General features: G+C 41.7%; 1 pseudogene; it reads left to right on the forward strand.

Annotated features, from left to right (window-relative positions):
- Positions 1 to 14,824: 14,824 nt before the first annotated feature.
- Positions 14,825 to 21,834, forward strand: part of LOC122124944 — a 168,735-nt pseudogene continuing 161,725 nt past the window's right edge.

A 21,834-nucleotide genomic window follows, 5' to 3' on the forward strand; every position in this document is an offset into this window, starting at 1 on the left:
TACCGGAGATCTCCATCTTTGATACTGACAAAGGCCCGGCTGAGCTGCCACCTCCAACTCAGGCCCTGGGAGAAAACAAGACAGTCATTTAGAAGGGCATAGGAACCTGCCCCGACCTGCAACGCACAACTCCACCCAGGAAAAAAGCACGCATTCCAGGCAGAGGAAAATCTGCTCCCAGGAGTGGCTTTCTTCACTTGGTAAACAGAGCCAGAGGCTGCCCCCCCCTACAGCAGCCTAGACAATCCATTGAAATTCAGTTAACATAAACCCTGAGAAAGGCTCCAGGCTGGGCTCTGTGAGTGTCTCAGAAGCGAGCCCCTCAGGGAAAAGCTACTGTTTGCTGAAAGGCCTCAACTCTACCCAGAACCTAGACTCAACCCAGCATCTCCAAACAAGAGGAAAAAGCCATCTCCCTCTTTTGCGATACTCAAAACAGATCCCTCTCAAACTGAACTAGCCTTGGAGGAGGATCACAAAATCTGGGGTAAAGAAAAACATTTTTCTGCCTGCCCAAACTGACTTAATTAACCAGTCAAGCCACAGGAAAACCAAACACCACAAGCAAACCAGAGAATCCACCAAGAAACTGGTTACGGACACAGGAGATACAGATTCTTTCCATTGCCTCCAAAAAAAAAATCAAAGAGCTTTCTTTTTTTCTTTTTTGTACCTTATTTTTAATTTTTTCAAATTTTTAATTTTTAAAAAAAATTTTCTATTTTTTTTTCTTTTCTTCCTCGTATAATTTTTATTTTAGGTGTATATGTATGTGTGCTTTTTTATCTTTTTTAATTTTTATTTTTATTGTGAGGGTGATGAACAGAGGGGTTAAGTTACATAAGTCAGGTAATGAGTATAGTTCTCTTTGAACAGTGTTACCTCTTCCCTGATTTTCTCCCAGTTTCCCCTCCCCCAGCACCCCACTTTTTCCAACTTGTACAGTTCATTTTCAACATCGTTTCGTAACACTACTGCATTAGTTTACCCTTTGTTCCACCATCTCTTACCCTTACCCTTTAACTAATAAACTTACATAGAAGACAAAAGGTACAGAAGTCAAAAACAGCAATAAAGAGGAGGAAAAAAAAACACAAAAAATAAAGTAACACAAACCTCTTTTTTCACTTTCTTGGAGTTCATTTCAATAAACATCATTTTATAGCTATTGAGCCTTTGTGATCCTTTCCTAAGAACATCCTCCTTTAAACATTTACATTGTGAAAGTCTAGAGTGTAATTTTATTTTTTTTTTACCATCCAGTGTGCTTACTTGTAGAGTTATAGGCACAGTCTAGTCATTACAAATGAGGGAAACCATGCAGCCTACACTTCCTTGGGTTCACTTTGCTTAGTAATTTTCCAAGTCTTTCCATTTCCTTAGGACTGGAGCAATATTCTGATAAAAGTATAGAATTCCATTGTGTACATATACCACATTTTCATAATCCATCCATCCATTGAGGGGCATCTGGGTTGATTCCATATCTTAGCTATGATAAACAATGCTGCAATGAACATAGTTGTTCTTGGAGCTTTAGTTTGTCTGGTTTGTGGTCAATTGGATAAATGCCCAGGAGTAGAAATGGTAGGTCCTAGGGAAGCTCTATGTTTAGGCTTTTCCTCCACACTACTTTCCAGAATGATTGAACCAGTTTACCTTCCCACCAACAGTGTAGTGTAACATTCACTTTTGGCCACATCTCTGCCAGTATCTGTTATTTGTTAGTTTTCTTGATAATGGTCATTGTTACTGGGTTGAAGAATCGCAATGTTGTTTTGATTTGCATTTGTTATATGTCTAGAGATGTTGAACACTTTTTCTTTCTTTTTTTCTTCTGTTGGTCATGTGGCTTGAACTCTGGTCTTGGGCGCTGTCTCTGCATTCTTCAGCTCAAGGTGAGTGCTCTACTGCTTCAGCCACAGCATCACTTCCGGTTTTCTAGTGGTTTATTGGAGATAAGAGTCTCATGGACTTTCCTGCCTGAGGTGACTTTGAACCATAATCCTGAGATCTCAGCCTCCTGTATAGCTAGGAATACAGGTGTGAGTCACCAGCACCTGGCAATGAACACTTTTTCATGTGTCTACCAGCTATTCTTTCTCTTCTTTGGAGAAATCATTCTTTAAGTCTTTAGCTCATGAATTAATTGGATTGCTGTTTTTTGAGGATTTGTTGTTGGGGGTTAACCTTTTGAGTTCTAAGTGTATTTTAGTGGGTCATTTTCTGATCCACTTATCTACTGTAGCACATCTGAGCTGTTTTCATAAATTGATTTTCATGAATAGTGTAGCAATGAACAGAGGGCATTCATTATTTTTTTTAATTTTAATTTTTTTTGTGAACATACTGTACAGAGGGGTTACAATTACATGGGGAGGATAATGCGTACACTTCTTACCAAGCATTGCAGCCTCCTCCTTTGTTTACCCTTCACATCCCTTCCCAGCCTCCTCCCCCACGCCCCCACTCAATCCTTCCCCCCTCCCCTCCACTGCACAAACGTTGCAAAGCTCGTTTTGGACATGACAACTTGTACTTCTCATTGTTGCAACAGGTCCACCTGTATCCTTAAAGGACTTGTTTTTCCCCATCTCCTCCACAAGTTATACTGACATCAAATATAGTGAAAGCAGGGGTTATACTGTGGGGGAGGGACATACCAAGCAACAAAGAGATAATCTTATAAATGCTTTAGAGACAAATGCAAGAAAGAAAAAAAACATGAAAATACATATCTAAGCGTTCATTTTCTTAACATCACATTATCTAACATCACATTATCTGACCTTTTCCGTTTGACTCATACACATACTAGATATTGCAAATAAGGGAAACCATGGGACTTATGTTTCTTTGGGCCTGGCTTACTTCACTTAATATAATTTTTCCAAGATTTTCCATTTCCTAACAAATGGGGCAATGTCATTCTTTCTGATGGAGGCATAGAATTCCATTGTGTATATATTCCATATTTTCTTGATCCATTCATCTACTGAGGGGCATCTGGGCTGGTTCCATATCTTAGCTATGGTAAGTAATGCGGCAATAAACATAGTTGTGCTGGTAGCTTTAGTGTGGTCTTGTTTGTAATCATTTGGGTAAATGCCGAAAAGTGGGATTGCTGGGTCATAGGGGAGCTCTATGGGAAGTCTTTTGAGGAACCTCCATACTGCTTTCCAATGTGGTTGAACAAGTTTACAGTCCCACCAACAATGAAGTAAGGTTCCCTTCTGTCCACATCCCCTCCAGCATCTGTTGTTGTTAGAGTTCTTGATTTTTGCCATTCTAACTAGGGTGAGGTGGTATCTCAATGTTGTTTTGATTCGCATTTCTTTTATGGCTAGGGAGGTTGAGCATTTCTTCATGTGTGTATTGGCCATCCTCCTTTCTTCTTCAGAGAAGTTTCTCTTTAAGTCTTTAGCCCACTTATTTATTGGGCAGTTGTTTCTTTGAGGATTTGTTGATGGGGGAATGTAATTTTTTGAGTTCCAAGTATATTTTAGATATGAGATCCTTGTCTGTTGTATGGCTAGTGAAGATCTTCTCCCAATCCGTGGGCTTTCTATTCATCTTGCTAGCTATGTACTTTTTCATGCAGAAGCTCTGCAACTTCATGCAATCCCATTTGTCCAACCTTTTTTTGATTTGTTGTGTTTCCGGGTCTCTGTTTAGAAAATTTGGCCTGAGCCAAGGAGACCTAGGGTTTCTCCTATTCCATCCTGTAATGTTTTCAGAGTGTCTGCTTTGACTCCTGTGTCCCAGAGGAGCTGGTAATTTGTGTGTTCATTTTTGTTGAATAGCATGAACATTTGAATTTCCTTTCTAATCTCTTACATGACCCACTCGTGATTCAGCAGTGTGTTGTTCAGCCTCCATGTGATACCAGACCTTTTTTTGGTGGCTTTTGGTGTTGAGAATGCAAGGTATAACTTCAATGTTTCTGAATTTAGACAAGTTTGCTTTGTGGCCTAAAATGTTGTCTAAATGTTGTCTAAAATGTTGTCTAAAATGTTCCATGTGTTGCTGAGAAAAACGTGTATTCTGATGCTGCTGGGTGAAATAATCGGTAGATGTCTGTCAAATCTTGTTGATCTATCAAGCTGTTTAGATCTGCGTTTTCTCTGTTGAGTTTTTGCCGAGTTGATCTATCTTGTGGGGAGAGTGGTGTGTTAAAATCCCCAACAATTAATGTCTTTGGATCTATGTGGGATTTGAGGGAAAATATTGTTTCTTGGATAAATTTGGGTGCTCCATTGTTTGCCGAATAGACATTTAGAATTGTAATGTCCTCTGAAGTAGAGATCAATTAATTAGTATGTAGCGACCTTCATTACCTCTTCTCACGAATTTTAATTTGAAGTCTATTTTATCTGATATTAGGATTTCCATTCCCACCTGTTTATGGAGGCCGTTTGATTGGTAGATTTTGTTCCAGCATTTAACATTGAAAATGTGTTTGTTTTTATGGGCAAGATGTTACTTCTGAAGGCAGCAGATAGAAGGATCTTCCTTTCTAATCCAACTAGACAGTCTATGTTGCTTAATAGGAGATTTAAGTGCGTTAATGTTGAGAAATAGGACTGAGAGGTGTTTGGGAGTTCCTGCCATGTTATCCACCTTCTTTGGGGCTGCAAACCTGGGTTCTTCCTATGGTTCTTGGATTCTCAGTTTGGGTGTGGTTTCTTGGCCTTTATTGTGGTCTTGTTGGTTTTCTATGTGTAGGACATCTTTAAGAATCTTTTGTAGGGCTGGTTTGGTGGAGAAGTATTGTTTCAATTTTTCTTTGCTATGGAAGGTTTTTTTATTTGGCCTTCAGTTATCTAGGAGAGTTTAGCTGGGTACAGTACTCTTGTTTGATAGTTGTTTGTTTTTAGAGCATGGCATACATCATTCCAGGCTCTTCTTGCTTTGATTGTCTCTGCTGAGAAATCTGAGGTGATTCTAATTGGTTTCCATTTATACGTGACTAATCTTTTCTCCTTGCCAGTTTTAAGGATCTTTTCCTTGGTCTGAGTTGATCCTGTGTGGATTATAATGTGAAGGTGGGATGTCCTATTCTGGTCTGGTCTATTTGGGGTTCTAAAAGCTTCTTGTATCTGAATAGGCCTATCTTTTTGCATGTTTGGGAAGTTTTCTGCTAGGATCCTGTTAAACAAATTTCCTAGACCATTAACTTCTGTTTCTAGGTGCTCCTCTACACTCATTATCCTTAGATTAGGCCTTCTGATGGTGTCTTCCAAGTGTTGGATATATCTATCATAGTTCTTGGACTTGTCTTGGATGGTTGTATGTTCTTTCTCTATAATGTCTAGGCTGTCTTCATTCCCCGAGATTCGATCTTCTGCATGGTCTAACCTGCTCTCAAGACTTTCTACTTTGTTTTTTATTTCTTTTCCTTCTAATTAGTCAGCTTTGATAGCTTCAAATTCTTTGTTGAAGCTTTGTTTTAGATCTTCTATGAACTTCTTTACTTCCTTAATTTGGTGTTAGGGTTTATTCTCAGATCACTTAGTTGATTGGTTATGGTTTCCTTGGACTCCCATTCCTTCTGTTTGTTTCCATTCAGCATTCCCTTTGTCGTCTCCCTTACTTCCTTCAGCTCTTTGTTAATGGATCACATGAGTGCCATTAGTGATCTTTGTGTATTCTCATCCTTTTCTCTCAATTGCTGTATTACTCTTTGATTAGCTTCCTCCCATTCATGGGATTCCTGTAGTTCTCTTTGAGTGTTCTCAGCCTGCTCACACCATTCCTGCCTTTCTCTTTGAGTATTCTCAAGCTGCTCAAGCAAATCCTGTGTCAGTTTTTGAGTAGCTTCCTCATGCTTATGATATTCCTGTATAAACTTTTGGATTGCCTACTCTCTCTCCCTATCATGCGCATACATAGTCCTTTGTAAGTTTTCTATCTTTTCATTTATCATGTTTGCCAGCAGTGTTTGTAGAGCTATTTGGGAACTCTCCTCTGGATTATTCATTATCTGTTCTGTCAACTGATTATCAAGATTGGGAGTTGAGATACCCAGACTTGCCATTTTCTCGTGTTTTTCTGGCTTACTCTGCCCATTTGGGATGAAATTAACACCAGTTTTGTGCTAGAATACTATCTTAAGGCAAGCATCAAGCAAACTCTGAATTTGCAAAGTCAATAGTCTACAGATACAATCTAGTTCAACAGATACATCTATTCAACATCAAACAACTATCTGTTAATGGGCTATGAACCACAAAGAATTTGGAAAACCAGAAATTATTAGGGTTAGGGAGAGACATGGGTAAAAAATTGGAATAGATTGATGTGGGGAGGCACAGGGAGAGTTAACTAAGTCCTAATCTCAAAGCAGGAAATAGGTTGGGTAGGATGAAAGTAGAGGGAGAGAAAAAAAGAAGAAAGGGAAAGAGAAAAGATAAGAGACCAGAAAAAATAGAAAAGTAAAAAGTAATAAAATTATGTAGAATCGATAACAATCTATTTAGAGAAGAACGTGAATATTTGGAGAGAAGGGGAGAGATATAAAGGAGATGTGAAAAGTTTAAAAATAAAAATGCTTAAAATATTATATAGGTATAAATAGGTAGTATTGCTCTTAAGGAATTTAAGTCTCAGAAGTTTTGAATTGAGTAATAAATTTATGGACTAAGTGTGTACACAATGGGGGATAGGGTATAATAGTCAACTATGGGTTTATCTGAGGATGTGCAGGATAAGAATTAAGTCACATAAAGAAGAATGAAACAGAGGAAAAGGTGAAAAGGATAAGAAAGGAAGAAAAAAAGATCAGAAGTTCTGTAGAGCTAAACAAAAAACAACAAGATAATTAAAAAAGAAAGAGAGAGAGAGAGAAAACAAAAAAGAAAGAAAAACACACACTTACGTATCTTTTAAATAAAAATTATAAGAGGAAAAAAAAGTTACTGGAAAACAATTTTTTTTTTTAAAAAGGCAAAAATTAAAAGTTTTAGAAAAGAAAAAAAAATTATATAAGGTACCAAAAAGAAGAAGAAGAAGATGAAGAAAAGGAAAAAAGTTCTTTGATTTTTTTGGGAGGTGTGGGAAAAATCCTGCATATCCCTTGTGTCCATAACCAGCCTCTTGCTGGAGTCTCTGGTCTGCTTGTGGTCCTGTGGCTTGGTTGGTTTCTTAAGTCAGTTTGTTCAAACAGGAAGAAAAATGCTCTAGTTTACCCAGGATTTTGTGATCCTCCTCCCAGGCTAGTTCAATGGGAGGCAGATCTGCTTTGAGTATCACAAAAGAGTGGGATGCAGTAATGAGGCTAGCTTCTGGGTAGAGTTGCAGCCTTTCAACAAAAAGTAGCTTTTCCCGGGGGCTAGTTTGTGAAAAACTCACAGAGCCCAGCCTGGAGCCATTCTCAGGGTTTCTGTTTACTGAATTTCAATTGATTGTCCAGGCTGCGAGAAGGAGGGGGAACCTCTGGCTCTGATTACCCAGTGAAGAAAGCCACTCCTAGGGCTGGTGCCTGAGCTGGGTGACTTTTCCCTGGGTGGAGCTGAGTCGGGCAGGTCACACTGCCGTTAAGTTCTTGTGACCTGCTAAATGAATCGTTTTATTCCAAGGCTTGAGTTGGAGCTAGTAGCTCCGCCGAGCTTTGTCGGTATCCAAGATGGAGATCTCTAGGACTGGGGAGCTGGGAGGGGTGGCCTTCCCTCCTCTGCTCCCTGAGAAGGAGTGAGGACATCAGGCTTCTACTCACGCCAAGTCTTGGTTCCTGGGTCTTCTCTGGTCTGTGAACTGCAGGTTGAAGTCGTCCGCTCCTTGTCGGTTCTTGGTGGTGTTGAGTAGAATCCGCTCGCCTGGTGTGTCTGGCTCCTTCGTCATGGACTCTCTGTGTCTCAGGTATGGCGCCTGCGTTTGCTGCCGCCACCGTGGCTGCTGGCAAGAGCTCAGTTGTCTCTCCTTGCTGGGATTTTCCCTCTCTGACCTGACTCTCTGTCCTGTGATGGAACACTTGGTGTGATTCTCTGGCTTAGGACTGTTCACTGGAACTCTAAAACTGCTTTCTATGTGAGAGCTTGTTTAGACTCCAGCTTCTCCTCCCCCATCTTCCGGGAACCTCTGCTTTTTTATCTCTACTGACCTTTTGAACGTTTTTTTTCTTTCTTTCTTTTCTCATTCTTTTCATTTCTTCTCTTTCATTCTTTTCTGCATGACTTAATTGCAGTTCTGATCACCCTCAAATATATATATTCGTTGACTGTTAGATCTTATCCTCCATTGTGTACACACTTAATCCAGAAATTTATTACTCAATTAAAAACCTCTTAGACTTAAATTCCTTAATAGCAGTATTACCTCTTTAGACACATATAATATTTTAAAACGTTTTTATTTTTCTAGTTTTTCATGTCTCCTTTCTATCCTTCTCCTCCTCTCATCTATCCCCATTCTTCTCTGAATACTACTCCTTCAAACTTGCAGTTTTTAAGGGTTTCACTTTTTAATTTTAAATTTTTGTTTTTCCATTTTTTCTGGGATCTTTTTTTCTTTTTCTACGTTTTTCTTTTTGTTTTCTTTTTTACTTTTTTCACTCTCTCTGCTATCATTCTCTCCAATCCATTTCCCTCCTTGAGATTAGGACATGGTTAATTCCACTCTCCCTCGCCTTCCCAAATCCTTTTAATCCTATTTTTCCCCACATTTTCCCTAAACCTAATAATTTCTGCTTGCCAAATTCTCCTTTGCTGTTCTTAGACCATTAAGACACAGTTGTTTGATTGTATCAATATATTCAATAGATTGTATCTCTTGAACCAGATTGTATCTTCAGATTTTGGACAATGCAGCTATGAGTTTTCGCTGATGTTTACCTTAAAATAGTGTTCTAGCACAAAACTGGTGTTATTCTCATCCCAAATAGGTAGAACAAGCCTGAAAAACACAAGAAATATGGCCAGCCCGGGGATCACAACTCCCACTCATGACAATCAGGGAACAGAACAGATAATGCATTATCCAGAGGAGACTTTCCCAAAAGCTCTACAAACACTACAATTAAACAGGGTAAATAAAAAGAGTGAAAACTTGCAAAAGTGTCCTGTGACCATGATAGGGAGAGAGAGGAGGCAAGCCAAAGATCACTACAGGCGTCTCATGAGTGTGAGGAAGCTACTCAAATATTGATACAGGAATTGCGTGAACAGGCTGAGAACACTCAAAGAGAACTACAGGAAATGCTTGAACATGAGGATGCTAATCAAACAGAAATACAGGAACTTAAAGATGGGGATGAGAATAGTCAAAGATCAAAGGAGGCATTCATGGAATCCATAAACAGAGAGCTGAAAGAAATCAGGGAGACTGCAAAGGGAATGCTCAGTGGAGCCTGACAGAAGGAATGGGAATTCAAGGAATCCATAACCAATCAACTAAGTGATTTGAGAATAAACACGGAACACCAAATTAAGGAAGTAAAGAAGTCCTTAAATGGTCTAGAATAAAGTTCCAACAAAGAATTTGAAGCCAACAAAGCCATCCAATTAGAAGCAAAAGAAGTAAAACACAAAGTACAAAGTCTTGAAAGTAGGTTAGACCATGCAGAAGATCGAATCTCGGGGATTGAAGACAGCCTAGATATTATAGAGAAAGAACATACAACCATCCAAGACAAATCCAAGAAATATGATAGATCTATTCAACACTTGGACGATACCATCAGAAGGCCTAATCTAAGGATAATGATTGTAGAGGAGAATCTACAGACAGCAGTTAATGATCTAGGATATTTGTTTAACAGGATTCTAGCAGAGAAGTTCCCAAACATGCAAAAAATAGGCCTATTCATATACAAGAAGCTTTTAGAACTCCAAATAGACCAGACCAGAACAGGACATCCCAGGGTCACATTATAATACATAAAGGATCAATTCAGGCCAAGGAAAAGATCCTTAAAGCTGTCAAGGAGAAAAGATTAATCACGTATAAATGGAAACCAATTAGAATCACCTCAGATTTCTCAGCAGAGACAATCAAAGCAAGAAGAGCCTGGAATGATGTATGCCATGCCCTAAAGACAAACAACTATAAACCAAGAATACTGTACCCAGCTAAACTCTCCTTCATAATGGAAGGTAAAATAAAAATGGTCCATAGCAACGAAAAATTGAAACAATATGTCTCCACCAAACCAGCCCAACAAAAGATTCTTAAAGATGTCCTATAAAAACTGAAGACCACAATAAAGGCCAAGAAACCACACCCAAACTGAGAATCCAAGAACGATAGGAGGAACCCAGTTGCTGTAGCCCCTAAGAAGGTGGATAAAATGGCAGGAACTCCCAAATACCTCTCAATCCTACCTCTCAACATTAACGGACTTCACTGTCCAATCAAGTGACATAGACTGTCTAGTTGGATTAAAAAACAAGATTCTTCTATCTGCTTGGTCATAAATACAAACACATTTTCAATAAAGGCTGGAACAAAATCTACCAAGCAAACGCGCCCCCCCCCCCCCGTAAACAGTTGGGAGTTGCAATCCTAATATCAGATAAAATAGACTTCAAATTAAAATTAGTGAAAACAGATAAAGAAGGTCACTCCATAATAATAAAGGGATCTCTCCTTCAGGAAGATATTACAATTCTAAATATTAGCCAAAAAAAGGAGCACCCAAATTTATCCAAGAAAAACTACTTTATCTCAAATCTCATATAGATCCAAAGACATTAATTGTCGGAGACTTTAACACACCACTATCCCCACTAGATAAATCAACACGGAAAAATCTCAACAGAGAAACCTAAACAACTGCATAGAACAACTAGATTTAACCAACAGCTACCGAATACTTCACCTAACAGCATCAGAATACATGTTCTTCTCAACAGCACATGGAACATTTTCCAAAATAGACCACATTTTAGGTCACAAAGCAAAACTGTCCAAATTCAGAATCATTGAATTCACACCTTGCATTCTCTCAGATTACAAGGGAATAAAATTAGAACTCAACACCAAAAGCCACGAAAGAAAGTCCTGTAACACATGGAGGCTGAACTACACACTATTTAACCACAAGTGGGTCATGGAAGAGATGAGAATCAAAATTAAAGTGTTCATGATATATAACAAAAATGAGCACACAAACTACCAGTTCCTCTGGGAAACAGCAAGGCAGTACTCAGAGGCAAGTTTGTAGCTCTAAGTTCCAACATCAACAAATTGGAGAGATCTGAAACCAAAAATTTAATGAGACAGATAAGCCTCCTTGAAAAAAAGCAGCAAGATAACCCCCAATCCAGTAAACAGAAAGAAATAATTAAATTTAAACAGAATTAAATGTATTAGGATCCAAAATAACCATAGAAAGAAACAACAAAACAAAGAGTTGGTTCTTCAAAAAAATTAACAAAAATGACAGACCCTTAGCAAATCTCATCAGAAAAAGAAGAGAACACATCCAAATAAATAAACTCAGAAATGAGAATGGAAACATCACCACAAAAACAACCAGGATTCAGAACATTATGAAGGAAAAATTCTCAAAAGTTTATGCTAATTAGTTTGAGAACTTGGCAGGAATGGACTTTTTCCTAGCAAAGATCGACATGCCAAAACTAAACCAAGATGAGTTAAACCATCTTAAAAGGCCCATATCAAGCATTGAAATAGAAACAGCAATAACACACCTCCCATCTAAGAAAATCCCAGGACCAGATGGCTTTACAGCAGAATTCTATAAGGCCTTCAAAACAGAGCTGACACCAATACTCCTTCAAATCTTCAATGAAATTGAAAGAGAAAGTGCACTAGGAAATTCATTCTATGAAGCTATAATAACCCTCATCCTAAAATCAGGCAGGAACTCATCAAATAAAGAGAACTATAGACCCATATCTTTGATGAACATTGACGCAAAACTTCTCATCAAAATTTTTGCCAATCGACTTCAACAACTCATCAAAAAATCATACACCACGATCAAACAAGATTCATTTCAGGGATGCAAAGCTGGTTCAATATACCCAAATCAATTAACATAATTCATTACATCAAGAAGAGCAAGGTTAAGAATCACCTGGTTATCTCAATAGATGCAGAAAAAGCATTTGACAAGATCCAACACCCCTTTATGATGAAGGTTCTGGAAAAACTAGGAATCCATGGAACCTTCCTCAATACAATAAAGGCTGTATATGACAAACCTACAGCCAGTAATATACTCAATGTTGAAAAACTAAAGCCATTCCCTCTTAACTCAGGAACAAGACAAGGATGACCACTCTCTCCACTGCTCTTCTATCTAGTATTAGAATGCCTAGTAACAGCAATAAGACAAGATGCAAATATAAAGTGGATCTAAACAGGGAAAGAAGAAATTAAACTCTCCCTCTTTGCAGATGACATGATCTTGTATTTAAAGAATCCCACAGACTCCACTCCCAAATTACTCAAGGTGATTCAAAACTTTGGCAAAGAATCAGGGTATAAAATTAACCCTCAAAAATCAATGGCTTTTCTACATGCCAGTAATGAGAAAAATGTGGCTGAAATCAGGAAAGCAACTCCATTCCTAATAACCCTACAAAAAATAAAATACCTAGGAATTAACTTAACCAAAGAACTGAAGGACTTCTATGATGAAATCTTTAAAAATCTGTAAAAGAAAATCAAAACAGAACATAAAAAATGGCAAAAACTCCCATTCTCCTGGATTGAAAAGATCAACATTGTGAAAATGGCAATACTTCTCAAGGGTATCTACAAATTCAATGAAATTCCCATCAATATTCCTACCTCATTTTTCAAGGAAATAGAAGAGACAATCCAAAAATTCATATGGAACAATAAAAGACCCCGAAAAGGAAAAAGATCTTTAACAGAAAGAACAGTGCTGGAGGAATATCAATACCAAATTTCAAACTCTACTACAAAGCCATAGTAATCAAAACAGCTTGGTACTGGCACAAGAACAGACCTCAGGACCAATGGAATAGAATTGAAAACCTAGAGATGAACCTATAGACCTATAGCCCTCTAATCTTCTATAAGGGACCTCAAAATAGAAGGGAAGAACGACAGCCTCTTCAGTAAATGGTGCTGGCAAAATTGGTTAACTACTTGTAGAAAATTAAAGCTAGATCCTTATATATCACCTTGCACCAGAATCAACCCCAAATGGTTCAAAGACCTCGGAGTCAAAGCAAACACTGAAAACATTACAGGATGGAATAGGAGAAAACCTAGCTCTCCTTGGCACAAGCTGAAATTTTCTTAATAGAGACCCAGAAACATAACAAATCAAAGAAAGGTTGGACAAATGGGATTGCATGAAATTGCAGAGCTTCTGCATGGCAAAGGACATAGCTAGCAAGATCAATAGAAAACGCACAGATTGGGAAAAGACCTTCAATGACCATACAACAGAGAAGGTTCTCATATCTAAAATACACCTGGAACTTAAAAAATTAAAACCCCCAACAGTAAATCCTCAAAGAAACAACTGCCCAATAAATAAGTGGGCTAAAGACTTAAAGAGAAACTTCTCTGAAGAGCAGAGAAGGATGGCCAATAGACACATGAACAAATGCTCAACCTCTCTAGCCATAAAAGAAATGCAAATCAAAACAACCTTGAGATACCACCTCACCCCAGTTAGAATGGCTGTAATCAAGAACTCTAATAACAACAGATGCTGGAGGTGATGCGGTCAGAAGGGAAACTTATTTCATTGTTGGAGGGAGTGTAAACTTTTTCAACCACTTTGGAAAGCAGTATGGAGGCTCCTCAAAAGACTCCACGTAAAGCTCCCCTATGACCCGGCAATCCCACTTTTGGACATTTACCCAAATGATCACAAGCAAGACCACACAAAAGCTATCAGCACGACTATGTTTATTGCAGATTTATAACTAAGATGAAACCAACCCAGATGCCCCTCAGTAGATGAAGGATCAAGAAAATGTGGTGTATATACACATTGGAATTTTATGCCTCCATAAGAAGAAATGACATTGCCCCATTTGTTAAGAATTGGAAAATCATGGAAAAAATTTATTAAATGAAGTAAGCCAGGCCCTAAGAAACATAGGTCCCATGGTTTCCTTTATTTGGAGTAACTAGCATATGTCTGAGTCAAGCAGAAAAGGTCAGATAATTTGATGTTAGTGGAATGAACCCCAAGATAAGTATTCAAATGTTTTTTTGTCCTTTCATGCAATTGTTTCTATCATATTCATATAATGATTTCTGTGTTGCTTTGTATGTCCCTCCCCCACAGTATAACCCATACTTTCACTGGAATTGATGGTATATTTTGTGGAGGTGAAGGGAAAAAAACAAATCGTTTAACTAGAGATACATGTGGACCCATTGCAGCAAGGAGCTGTACAAGTTGTTATGTCAAAAAACAAACTTAACAACTTTGGTAGGCGGTGGGGAGAGGATCAGGTAGGGGAGAGGGGAGGAGTATGGAAAGGGATGGGAAGGGGAAACAACGAGGAGGCAACAATGCTTTATAAGAAATGTACTAGTTACCTTGCCCATGTAATTGTAACTGCTCTGTATGGTATTCTCACAATAATAATAAAATAATTACGTTCAAAGCAGCACAGGCAGAGTTCCCAAGCCAGATTATCTCCTGCTTTGAATGTTGTGCATTGACTACCTTTCTCTACCAGCTGCTGAATTTCCTCCAGCTCTCTCTAAGGTGAGCACCACAGTGGAGGACATCATTGGAGAGCAGAGATTGTGACCTCACCATCCCCAGCCTGCCATCTGTGAGCAGAGACAATGCCCAGCACCTGTACTGGACTCTGAGAGATTCAGAGACCCCAGGCTACCTCAAAGATCCCTTCTCTGCAATATGAAACTTGGGGGGGGGCGGATGTGATGGACCATCATGTCTGGCCCCATGGGGAGGAAAGGAGGACCCTTGAACCAGACACTCAGCTCACGGCAAACTCGTTCACACCTGAATGGGGAATTGAATGCCACAGAGCTGGTCAGCCGCTGGACAGAGATCTTTGAGAAAATAGGCATCCCAGAGGCCCCAGAATCCAGTGAGTACATCATGGCTCACATCCTCGGAGCCAAAACAGATAAGTGAAGTGGCACCAGAAGGCGGAGAAGAGGGAGGAGGGAGATCTGTGGGAGAACTACATCAGCCTTCATCCCCTCTCCCCCACAGAGGATATTTATCTGAATAAGATGGGACTTTTCTGTAGTATTGTCATAGACAGATTCTCATTTATTTTTCCACAAACTGTTACAGAGTGCGTCAGGCTTTGCGGTGTCATAGACAATGAAATGTTCCAGGACTGGTTCCACAGAACATGAAGAAACCTTGGTTTGAGCTGGATGCTGGTGCTTCACACCTTCCATCGTAGCTAATTAGGAGGCTGAGATTGGAGGATTGAGGCTTTTGGCCCAAGCAGTAATGCTTGTAAGACTCTTGTCTCCAATTAACTACCAAAAGCAAAACACCAGAAGGGGATGTGGGGCTCAAGCCATAGACTGCTATCCTTGAGTAAAAAGGCTCAGGGACAGCACGTAGGCTCTGAATTAGAGGCCCAGGACTGACACAAAGAAAGGAAAGAGAGAGAGAGAGAGAGAGAGAGAGAGAGAGAGAGAGAGAGAGAGAGAGAGAGAGAGAGAGAGAGAGAGGAGGGAAGGACAGAGGGAGAAAAAGAGGAAAGGAAGGAAGAAGGGAGAACATGCAAGCCTTGGTTTGGAGTCCCTGGATCAAGGAAGCCAACCATTCACAATCTCTGTGGGGACAGTTTCAGAGACTAAAGCCAGTATGTATGACCAAGCCACTGACCCCTTAGCAACTTCATGAGATTCAGGAGCTGTGTGGTCACCGACTGCAGAGGAAAGCAGCCTCGGGTAGGCCCAGGGATCAGGGTTTGAATCAGCCCCGGCTTCAATGAGTTTATTTTCTGGTCAGATAAAAAGAAAGTGTCCAAGGGCTAGGGAGGTATTGGGGTGAGGGAGTGTCAAGAGCGGGGAGCCAAGGGATAAGCAGGAAGATGAAGAGGGAAGATGATCCCAGGTCAGGTGTACCAGGACATTGGAGTCATGATCATGCCTGATAACCTAGACGACCAGTGATAGAGCCTTTGATCCAGCCACACTGCTATTAAAAGTCCTGACACCTTGGATTCACCGTTGATGACTTGGCTGTTGTTCGCTGCAGGACGCCTGTACAGTACATCCTTGGGGACTGGGACTTTCCAGGGCTCACTCTGAAGATGACACCCCTGGTGTTCATTCTTCCACCAGAGACAGAGGTAAGCATACCACTGTCACAGGACAGCCTGGGAATGAGGACGGGAGTTAGGACCCATGTCACCTTGAGATTTCATCGAGAGGGTGCTAGGGCCCCATGACTGCTATTCTCAGAGACAGAAGTGGGTCTCTTTGATGGCTCAGTCTTTAGGTGGCAGATCTGGGATTCAGAGAGGGCAGGCTGAAGGTGAGAAAGGGCTGGGTAGAGGCTAGTGGGAAAACCAGAGGCACTGGGCTCTGAGCAGGGTAGTTTCTTTGATAATGCTCACAACACAGGAACATTCCTGGGATAGATCATCCCTTTTCACCTTCCCAAGAGGGACCTAGAGACCCCCATTCTCCATCCCTTGACCAAAAAACCCTTTGGTTCCCATATCTTGTGTTTGGATAACTAGATCTCACCTCACTGCCCATTGTTGAGGCAGGACAGTGAGAGGTCCTGATTCTTTGATAAGGTCATTGGATCCTCAGTATGAGATTATACTTGAATGTCCTAACTTGGTGCATGGTCAGTCCCATCTAAGACTGCCATGATGTAGGACAAAGAATCTACAGAATCAGAGTCGGATGGGGTCTGTTGTAGGTGACTTGAGTATTATGTGTTAGCTTTGAGCTCCGGTGTTCCCACCTGCTTCCCTTTCTTGGATGGGTCTAGGCTAGAAAAAGCTTGAAACTATGGTGTGGGTCATGTCTTTGATGCTCTAAGCTAGCACTCTACCATTTGAGCCACAGTTCCACTTCAAGCTTTTTTAAGTGTTTAATTGGAGATAAAAAGTTCTCATGAACGTTGCTGCCAAGGGTGGCATCCAACTGAAGTCCTCAGATCTCAGCCTCCTAAGGGGATAGGATGACAAGCACGGAAAAGCATTTTTGGCTCTGTGCCAGTAGCTCATGGTTGTCATCCTAGATACTCAGGAGCTGAGATCTGAGGATCATTGTTCAAAGCCAACTTGGGCAAGAAAGACCCTGAGAGTCTTATCTCCAAAAAACCAAGAGAAAACCAGAAGGGGTGCTGTGACTCATGTAGTAGAGTGCTTGCCTTGAGCTGAAGAGCTCAGAGACAGCACCCAGGCCCTGAGTTCAAACACCACAACCGAAAAAAAGAAAGAAAGTAAAATATGTTTGCCTGCAAAGATGTGGAGGTGTGTGTGTGTGTGTGTGTGTGTGTGTGTGTGTGTGTGTGTGTGTGTGTGTGCTGTGTTTGAGAGACCAGGTGCTGACCTCACTGTACAGACATTTCTAAGAACTCCTCAAGTTTGCCCGTTTGAAGCCACAGTAGGATGGGTGGTGCCTTACCAAGAACTCAAGAGGACGAGGCCTGTGGCAGGCAGGGAGTGGTGAGATGGGTGTAGGGGTGGGATTGTTGTATCTGTATTCTCTCCATTGAAGGATGGATTTGGATGCTGGGTGTCAAAATTTTGAAGTCAAGGGTTGCAAGAAGTTTGTGGCCTGACGAATTGGGTTTCCTCTGGGTTTATGAAGGTGGCTGAAGCCGGGGGCTGCCGGTGCTCACAACTGTCATCCTAGCTACTCATAAAGCTGTAAAGACCACGGTTCAAAGCCAGCTTGTGCAAGAAAGTCTGTGATACTTGATATCCAATGAACCACCAGAATACAGGAAGTGGTGCTGTGGCTCAAGTACTAGAGTGCTCATCTTCAGATGAAGAGCTGAAGTACAGCACCCTGGCCCAGAGTTCAAACCCCATGACCAACAATAAACAAAGAGGTGGCCTGATTTTTCCACATAGCAGTGTGTATGGTAGGAAATTCCATACTGTGTTATGAGATATTACAGATATGTGAGAGGCTCAGTGTTGTGTCTACACTTAGTCTGAGTATGATAGTGCCATCTTCACACAGGTCAGATGTGATCCTAATGGAGGGAGTTCATGGTTCTGTTCTCAGGAACTGCTGAGGCCGTGGAATGTCCGTGTGTATCTGTGTGTGTGTGTGTGTGTGTGTGTGTGTGTGTGTGTGTGTGTGTAATTTTCCCTCGTCTTTCTCTGTCCCCTTCCTGGCTGCCTGGCTGCCCCTTTCTGACCTCAGATGGTAACCCTCTTTCACACCGACCTTGCCTTTAGCCCCCTATCAGGGCCTACAATGAGTCCTAAATTGCCAGAGGCCTGTGTTCCAACTTTTCTCTGGGGCCCAAGTCCGGCTGTCCCAATATTTTGCCACCTCCAGGGGATTCTGGAAAAGCAGTGCCAGCTGGCATAGGTCTCCCCTGCCTCAGAGGGAGGGCCTCCGTTATATGATGTCTGTCCTTTTCCTCAGCTGGGCCTCTGACTCCATATCCCTCTCAGCAGGCTTGCAGTGGCTTGGGGAATGGGTGGTTGCTGGTGGCTCTGGCCAACTCGATCTTGACATCTGACTGAAGATCGCTCAAGCAAACAGGATCCAGGGCTACATGAGAGGTGAGGCCAAGGTGGCTTGGAAGTATATGTCAGTGTCTAGGAAATGTAAACGTACTTTATTGCAGGAAAGTTTAACTTCCGGGACCAGCTGGACCTCTCAGGTCCTGCGACACAATTCTGGATGCCCAGAATACAGGAGGCACAGACTAGATTCTAGGGCCAGGGAACTGGAGGATGAGAGACTTGTATGTCCAATACCTCAATGTTCTGGGGCATTAGTCTTGACCTGGCTATGCCCCCGCTTGTGTACGTTCACTTCTTAACCCAGTGTGGGCCACACACCAGCCACTTGTGGCAGTACTATGGAAGGGGCAGGAGTGGAAGTGAGATCTAGGATGTACAAAATTGGGATATATGGCCTGTAGAGGTGGCAAAGGGTGTCTTTAAAAAAAGCTTAGAGCTGGAACTCAGGGTCTAGGCACTGTCCCTGAGCTTCCTTTTCTCAAAGGTAACATTCTACCACTTGAACCACAGCTCATCTTTCATCTTTTTTACTTGTTTAGTGGAGATAAAAGTCTCATGGACTTTCCTGCCTGGGCTGGCTTCAAGCAGTCATCCTAAAATCAGCTTCTTAAGTAGCTAGGATTGCTGGTGTGAGCCACAGGCACCTGCTAAGGATGTTTGTGTGTGTGTGTGTGTGTGTGTGTGTGTGCACATGCGTGCACATGTGAGTTTACCGGGACTTGAACTCAGAGCCTAGGTGCTATCCTTTAGCTTGTTTGTACAAGGTTGGTGCTGTACCACTTGAACTACAGTAGCTCTGCTTCCCAGGTATTGGTGATTCATTGGAAAAGAGTCTGCCCAGGCTAGGTTTGAATCTTGATTGATCCTCAAGTGTCAGCCTTGAGTAGCTAGGATGACAGGAATGAGCCACAGGTGCACAGCTGTTAATGGCCTTTCTCCACAGTGAACTAGAATCTCCTGAAAGCTTTTCTTTATTTTTACTGTGCCAGTTCTGGGGCTTGAACTCAGGTTTTGGGCTCTGGTCTCTTAAATTTTTCCCTCAGTGCTGGCACTCTACCATTTGAGCCATAGCTCCATTTCTGGCTTTTGGTAGTTCATTGGCAAGAAGAGTCTCGATAACTTTCCTCCCCTGGGCTGGCTTTGACCCACGATCTCTGAGTAGCTAGGATTCTCTTGAGTAGCTAGGATTTACAGGGGTTGAGCCACTGGTGCATTGTGTAGAAGGTTTCCTTAAGCAAGAGTTCTTCCCTGCATTTGCCCTGTCTCCTCCATGCAAAGGAGGCCTGAAGGTCAGGAGCTGTGAAAATTAGGCTTCTAGCCACAGGAAATGGCTGGGGTCCATGAAGAAAAGTCAAAGTTAATCTTCCCCCTGGGCCCCATTCTGGGCCCCACCCTCTTTCCTACCTGTGACTCAAGTACAAACCTTGACCCACCCTTGAATGTTCTGCTAGACTTGTCTGAGGCCAAAGAACCTTCATTCCACCAACACTACCTGCTCTACACCACACCTCAGGAACTTTCCCATGCTGTGTACCTTCTGCCTGAGCCTCTCTATCCTGTTCCACGTCTTAGAACTCCTGTGGAATTTTGGCACTGCTTATATCACCTAGTGAATCCAATTTTTCCTTCCCTTCTCTATCTTTTTTTTTAATATAGTGAGTTGCTAGAGATGGAACTTGTGCATGCTGACTGGAAAATGCTCTATATTGGTGTATGTGTGTGTGTGTGTGTGTGTGTGTGTGTGTGTGTGTGTGTGTGTGTGTGTGTGTGTGTGTGTGTGCCACTCCTGGGGTTTGAAGTCATGGCCTACATGCCATCCCTGAGTTTTTATGCTCAAGGCTAGCATTCTACTACTTGAATCACAGCTCTGGCTTTTTGGGTGCTTAATTGGAGAAATGAGTCTAATATAGACTCTCCTGCCTGCACTGGCTTGTAGTTATGATCCTGAGATCTCAGCCTCCTGAGTAGCTAAGATTACAGGGGTCAGCCACCAGCACCTGGCCTCTACCTGTCACCTATAACCTCAGCCCTCCTCTGAGTCTCAGAAGAGTATATCTCACCAAGGTCACATTTTTTGCCAGTGTTGGGGCTTGAACTCAGGGTCTAGGCATGTTCTTGAGCTGTTTTTGCTCAAGGCTACATTCTATCAGTTAAGCCACAGTACCACTTTTGGCTTTTTCTGTTTATGTTGTACTGAGGAATCAAACCCAGGGCTTCATGCTTGCTAGGTAAGCACTCTATCATTAAGCCACATTTGCAGCCCAAGGCTCACTTCTAACAGGAGCTATGAGGGTGGTACTTATTTGCGTACCCTTTTCATCACAGAAATCGCTGGCCATTTCATATCTTTGCCAGGATTTGTGACCAGCCTGAGACTCGACAATGAGGAATGATGAATGAGTGATAGTCACCATGCCCCAGAGATCTAGGCTCACATCCTACAGATAGATAGAGAATATGGAGACAGAAGCTTCCACAACTCCTGCAGCTGGGGAACTGCGGCCTCCCTGGAGGCAGTGGCTGGCTGCTAGATGTTCCAGTGGGAAACCTCAGCCAGAACATAATGCACTCGTTGCATATGCCAGCCCAGGCAAGCCTTCGGAGCTTCAGTGATTAAATGGCATTGAAGGGTGCTTTGTTCAAGCTACTTGCTCAGCCTTAGTACTCTCTGAAGCCTTGTCCCAGCTTTTCCAGGTTGGGGGTCTGGGCATGGGTAACCTGCTGAATGCCCATCATCCATACATCATCAATCCATACACAGAGACATGCAGCTACTGCCTTCCTTTTTTTTTCCTTTGGCAGGTCTGAGGTTTAAATATGAGCATAGGCCCTATCCCTGATGTCCCCTTGACCCACAGCACCAACCCATGGGGATATTTTCTTGTGATCTCTTAGAAATAAGAGTGTCGGGACTTTCCTGCGCTGGCTGAATTCAAATTGTCTTTCTCTACATCTCAGCCTTCTGAGGAGCTAGGATTACATACAGGAGCCACTGACAACCTGGCCGCCTCCTCCTCTTCCTCCTCCTCCTCCTCCTCCTCCTCCTCCTCCTCCTCCTCTTTCTTCCTTCTTCTTCTTCTTCTTCTTCTTCTTCTTCTTCTTCTTCTTCTTCTTCTTCTTCTTCTTCTTCTTCTTCTTCTTCTTCTTCTTCTTCTTCTTCTTCTTCTTCTTCTCCTTCTCCTCCTCCTCCTCCTCCTCCTCCTCCTCC

This window comes from Dipodomys spectabilis, unplaced genomic scaffold (genome assembly GCF_019054845.1).
Source record: "Dipodomys spectabilis isolate Male_0828 unplaced genomic scaffold, ASM1905484v1 ptg000255l, whole genome shotgun sequence".
Taxonomy (NCBI): domain Eukaryota; kingdom Metazoa; phylum Chordata; class Mammalia; order Rodentia; family Heteromyidae; genus Dipodomys; species Dipodomys spectabilis.